The following is a 6,385-nucleotide window of genomic DNA, read 5'->3' as shown; positions in this document are numbered from 1 at the left end:
TACAGCTCCAAGTCACACAATAAGTGCAGGTATTATAGCTAGGGGTGCTGGATGATGTGTGAAGAACCAAGCTGTAACGGTGGAGACTGGGAACAGGTCTTCAAAAGGGCCATTTTAAAGCATAAGTACCATGAGAAAGCGCTATCCTGGCTTGGGTAGCAGGGGCACAGCTGGAGCTACAAATCCATGAGTGTTAGATGCCAGATCAGACAAGTAGAGGTAGCTGAGGTGACTCAGGACACAACAGCTCTTCAGAGCCCTGTCATCTGCACTTGTCACTTTGACTATTTCATTCCCAGATAAATCAGGAGAGGAATTGGTCTAAAATCTTCCTGTTCATTTTGTGTGTGTGTTTTTTGGTTGTTTGTTTTGTTTTGTTTAAGTAGGGGGATGTAGTTTCTCCTCACTGCCATGAGAAAAGGCCCTCCAAACATCCACATTGTGTGCATATGTTGATGGCAAAAGGAGGATTTCCAGGCTTTCCTGGTTCCTCTGGGCCCTGCTTCTATTTGTACCCGCACCTCCCCCCAAGTTAACCCCACCAATACATCACATGTTTTTTTTTTCTACCTTAGCACTTGCTACCAGGTCTTTATCTTTTTTTCTTCTGCAACCCTATCCTTCAGCCAGCTTAGACCCTGTCTTAATTTTAAAGCCGTCTGCATATATGAAATTTCTTTGCACTTCTTTGAAGAGATCCCACCGAAGAAAGCAATTGAAGGGTCAGGGGCAAGAAACAGGAAGGTTAGAAATTCAGAACTCCATGAAACAATGCAACTGTCCATTGCACCTCAGAAGTGATAAGCCAGACAAGGAAAATTGAAGCCTACATGTCCAGAAAGGTTTAACTCCTCGCTTTGTGGTCGATGGTAGTCAGATGTCAGAGCTCTGAGACACGCAAGACATAACTGTAAAGCTATGCTGCCCACTGACTCCATTTGTAGCCATGAATCCCTATGAGCTTTGCAATGAGGGAAGGATGCCCAGCACACCTGATTTTGAGTATAAGTCAATATTATAACACATGGCAGTATATGCCACACAACTCTGATTTAGCCAGGTACCTGTTCCACAAAAATCCTTGAGAATACAGCAGCATGTTTGAGGGCTCCCAGGTGTGTTTAGGGGGAGCCCACGCTCTGTGCAACCCCACTGCTCTTGCTATTGCCAAAGTCCCAGCTATTTGGAAGTCCCTGGCATGTTCACATCTCCATTTGTAGGACAGACCCAGAAACACGTGACTTCCATAAAGCTTGCCACAGATGTAAGAGAAGCAGAGGGTGGAAAGAGGAGGGGAAATCATAGCTCAGGCATAGCTCTGTTATCTATCTGTTCTCCACAGCAGCACGTCTAGCTTAGAAGGGCGTGAATCTTCACAACTGCAGCCCAGAAAAAACACTTCCTGTTTTCTCCCAGCAAGCACTAACTTCTTCTGTGCTCTTACACCACATCCAGCATTTATAACCAGACACTGCCACAGCACTTGTGTCAACATATGCCATTCTGAAAAATGGCCTTGCAGTCTCTGCATAAAGTAGTTCTTTCAGGCAAGTGCAAATGTTTATGAGCAGTTTTCTAATAAGGACATGGACACATCCTTTTAACAAAACTAACATTTTCTAACGGAGGAACTGTTATAATGACCAGGTATATGTTGTTGAATCATACAGACCAAATATTTATTTTGGCCACTTCAAAAATACCTGGTGAGCTAACTCTGGTTTTCCCAGGTCTTTGTTAAACTATTGCAAATAGAAACATTAAAAAAAAAACACAGCTTTTTTATGCATAATTTGTACGCTCGCAGTAGAAAGGCCTCTGTATCTCAACTAAATCATTTGCAATGAATAATTCCACCATTCAGTACAGATGCAGAGCGTTGGAAGTTACAGAACATTATGGAAATGTATCTTCCATCCTCAGGAGATGGGAGAATTTTAATTCCTGGCACAGAAGGCAGGCTTGAATGAGAATATGATTAAACTTTTATAACTGCTTGATGTTTTCTTGGCTCAATCAATATTCTTTTCAATAAGCCCTTGGCCTGTTTCAGAACCACTGCCAATATTTGTTGTTGAGTAAATGTGGTTTTTTCACTCCCGCTGATCTGATCAACAGAACGACATTGATCACAATGAATGCTGTGTTCAAACATTTTAAAACAATTTAATCTGCTCATGCTGGACAGAGGGTAGGTAGCCATTTTTAGTGGCCTCTGTTACAGATGAATATGCTTTGATATCACCTCCCATGTATCTGACTGCATTCGTTCATTTGTGCAAGCTGCAGGCATGGATGGGGTCACGCAGAATGGTTGCTTCCTTTCCTTCAAAGGAAGACCAAAAGGGACACAACAGGCAGTCAAGTGCTCCTCAGGAGGACTCACATCTGGGGACAGACCCTGAGCCTTCCACCCTGATGTGGGAATTGGCTACGATCACTGACATGTTAACACTGTCAAGCAGAGGGATGCCAGACTAGAATTCAGGGTGTGCCTACGGCCTATTCACTGATCTGCCAATGGCACGTGCATAACCTTGGGCAAATCACTTAGCTCTGTGCCTTGGGTCATCTATCAAACAAGGTTAACAAATCTTACTATGTTTTGTGAAACAGTTTGACATCTATGCAAGAGAGGCATAAGTCATGGCATTCATTCAGCACATCAGTGACATTTATCAGTCTAGGCAGGAGCCACATCTACAAAATGTCAGAGAGAGCGAAGGGTTTGGAGCAAAAGCCAATCCAGACAGTTTCAGCTGGTGCTGAGAAATTGTAGAAAGTGGTGAATAGTGAAAGGGGCAAGCATTCCTCATTCCTTTGCAAGGAAAACCTCATTGTTTGCTTCAACGATAGTGCAATTCAACTAGGTTTGATTCCTGAGCTTTGTGCACTCAGTCTCCAACAACAAAAAGTTACCTTTGTTCTCACTTCTCCATCGCCACATGTAGTAGAAAAGAGGATTGACCATTTCAAAGTAATGGCTGCCCTAGTAGTTGCTTGTCCTTCTATTCACAGACATGGTGGTTGAACTTGGGATCTGCCTTTACAAATGAGCTTACAGTTGGACATACTTCAGTCATGAGAAGGCTTCAGAAGTAACCAAGTACTGTGGGTTGAGCCCTGTCACCAGACAAGACCCATACACACCCCCGTGGGCCAGGGGACAGAACAGGAAGAACAAATGCAAGAAAACTTGTGAGTCAAGATAAAGACACCTGAGAAGGTGAAGGAAAGAACAACAACAAACTCTACAAGAACATTGCAAAGGCAATGACTCCCTACCTCCTCTAAGCAGAGCTTGCTGAGCAATGGTCAACATGGAAGGAAAAAAAAAAAACTCATCTTCTTCTTCTGCCTAAGTTTTACTGCTGAGCATGACATTACATGGCATGGAATATCCCTTTGGTCAATTTGGATCAGCTGTCCTGCTGTGTCCCCTCCCAACTTCTTGTACAGCCCCAGCCTACTCATACTCACTGCGGGAGGAGTAGAGGGGGAGAGAGCAGAGTGGGGAAAAAGAGAAAGCCTCATGTTTGCAAGCACTGTTCAGCAATAGTCACATAATTAATATCTTGCCAACACTGTTTTAACCTCAAACCCAAAACACAGCACCACACGGCTGCTATGAAGAAAGTTAGCTCCATCCCAGCCACACCCAGTACACCAGGAAACTAAACAGCACAGTCCCATTCTGGCAGAGGACTGATTAGACTGGAACTGATTAAATTACTTCTTCACAAAATTAAACATGCTCTTGAACAACTGAGTTCAGTAAACAACCTTCAAAGAATGAGCAGCCCAGGAAGGGCAGCCTCAGAGCCTGCTCTGATTCCATTCCAGCAGGCCTGCACCCCATGTTTGGAAATATGGAGCTAAATAATGTTACTCTGCCCAGTACCACGCTTGGGAGCTTAGCAAAGTATTTGACTTGATGAGAGAGATTTGTGATGGCTTCCTGATGGCCAGCCATGGCTGGTTTGGTTTGGTTTCTTTTATGTTTTATATAAAGAGTTACGAGTGGTTGGGTGTGTTTAATTATGATAAGGTTTGGAAACAGTTGTCCATTTAACAGACACTCATGCAGGGACTGCCTTCTGTGACAGAACAAATTTGTGGCTTTGGTTACAGTAAAATACCATTTTCTGTCCTGCATCTAGAAGAGCAGGGAAGGCAGGACTCCACACAGAGGCAATGGTACATGGCACCTGCTGCAGCACCCGTGCCGACTAATTTACTGTGGTGTTTTCCAGTGATGCTCATGCTCCCTTTACCATAGGCTACCAGCTCTTCCACAGCTACTCCCCTCTCCACACTTCTCAGTCGTTTTTCACAGCCTCTGAATCTCTAATTATATTCACTGAGTTGACACAAGCTGAGCTGTGCAAGGGTTTCTGGAAAATAGCAGTTATTTTATGTTTTCATACAACCCTTTTGTACAAAGGGAGCAGCGTGCAATCCCGAACAAATGTAACGAAGAGACATGAGTTTGTCATTTCAAGAGTCAATGTGATGTTTTGGCTGTATCTGAAGATCAACATTTATAGAGAATAGATGTGTAAATCACTTTTTTATATGGTTCTTCAGAGATTATTTACTATTCCAGATGCCTACATACTCAAAGATATTGACTGTAAAGAGTTCAGAGTAGAACAGTAAAAATGATCACTTAGTGCAGATGTTTTGATTTATAAAAAAGTGATTAAAAGATTAAAAGGATAAAATACAGCTTGGGGCTGGACCAACTGATGAGCTAGAGTGGGCACAGCCCTCTGCAGATACGAATAAAGACCATAAATAAAACAAGTACATATGGCAGCATACCACGGGGTAAGCAATGGCACACACAACTCAGTCCCACAAATTATTCCTCTATAAGCCAAATTAATCCAAGAGAAGTTGAGGTTAAATCTTCTGTCAATCATTTCTGCACAGACCTACTCAACAGAATTGCAGAAGATGTGAAGCTCGGACAGAACTGAGGACAAGCTTCTAGCATTACACAGGCACCAAAGAAGTTTTCTTCTTGAAATGCCTGTGTTTCTGCATCATATTAATTAACAATATCATATTTTATAGCCAAAAAGTGGCACAATGTTAATTGTTTACTTAACCATAAGATTAAAAAGATGCTGGCTGTCTTTGCACCCTAAGAAATTTCATGTCGATGTCAGTATGGCCTTTCCCAGTGGCGGAGCAAGAGTGAGAACCAATCTAAAAGCAAAGCCTCAGAAGTCTGGCTGTGCACTGATGATGGGACCAGGACATCTTCATCTCTCTGCTGGTACCATCCAAAACCCACATTTCCTCATGCCACAGATTGCACAACTACAGCTTCACAACCCAGCCACCCCCACTCACATGAGGACTGCAAACCAGTCCTCCCAGTACTCGATTTACTCCTGACTCCAGAAATCATTTTAATGATTTATTGAGTATCTTTATGGGAGTAGAACATAAGACAAGGTCCCTTCCAATCCCTAACATTCTGTGATTCTGTGTGACTTTGTTAAACTAGGTGCTACATAAAGACAAATGGGTAGTCCCTGTTAATTTACAACTCAATTAAGCAAGGGACGGCAAGTAGCAGACGCAAAAAGAAGTACAGAGGAGCACTCAGAAAAGACAGGCCATTCTCAGGTCACACAAGACAAACGACAGCTGCTATTTCCTTAACATCAACATTTTAACATTATAGTTTTTCCTTGTTTCGTTTCTTTTGCTTGTTTATAGTTTGATGCACTATCTTGCTTTGCAGTCTGCATAAATGCATCCTCTGGGCTAAAGCATTAGCTAACGTTCGTTGACTTTGTGATTCCTAAGGTCATGGAGTTTGAAATTTTTCGTTATAACCTATCAAATATACCAGTTACTACTGCTATAGGATAGTTTTCATGTGCAACTGCTGAATGCCACTCTCATTTTCTCACAGGGGTGGTGTAAGAAATTCTTTGCAATTGAGGGCTCCTGTCAGTCTAGTGAAGTGTAGCATGAATTCCAAACAGCCAAAAGTAACTACTGGGTAGACTGGCTGAAAGACTGATCTGCTCCCAATGAAACTGAAACAACAGGAACATACCCTTATTTTCTCAGGTTAGTGATTACCTCAAATACAAAATGTCTGAGGCTACTTCTATTTCTAGTATAAAATTACATATTAAGAAATTAGAAGATGGTTGTAAACTGAGTGACTCCTAAGCTAGGGAATGTCAAAAGAAAGTAATTAATCTCATCCTGTGTGTGCACTGTATTTTGATATTTAATTACCAAAGCACTGCAAGGGGATCACAAACCACGATAAGAAAGGCCATGATGACCCTAAACCCTAGAGTCAAAAAAACAGAGACTTTATCATGCTTTTTTTTTTTCCCCACAAGTGACTTTA

The sequence above is a fragment of the Columba livia genome, chromosome 1 (assembly GCF_036013475.1).
Source record: "Columba livia isolate bColLiv1 breed racing homer chromosome 1, bColLiv1.pat.W.v2, whole genome shotgun sequence".
NCBI lineage: Eukaryota > Metazoa > Chordata > Aves > Columbiformes > Columbidae > Columba > Columba livia.
Note: the sequence above shows the minus strand (reverse complement) of the source record.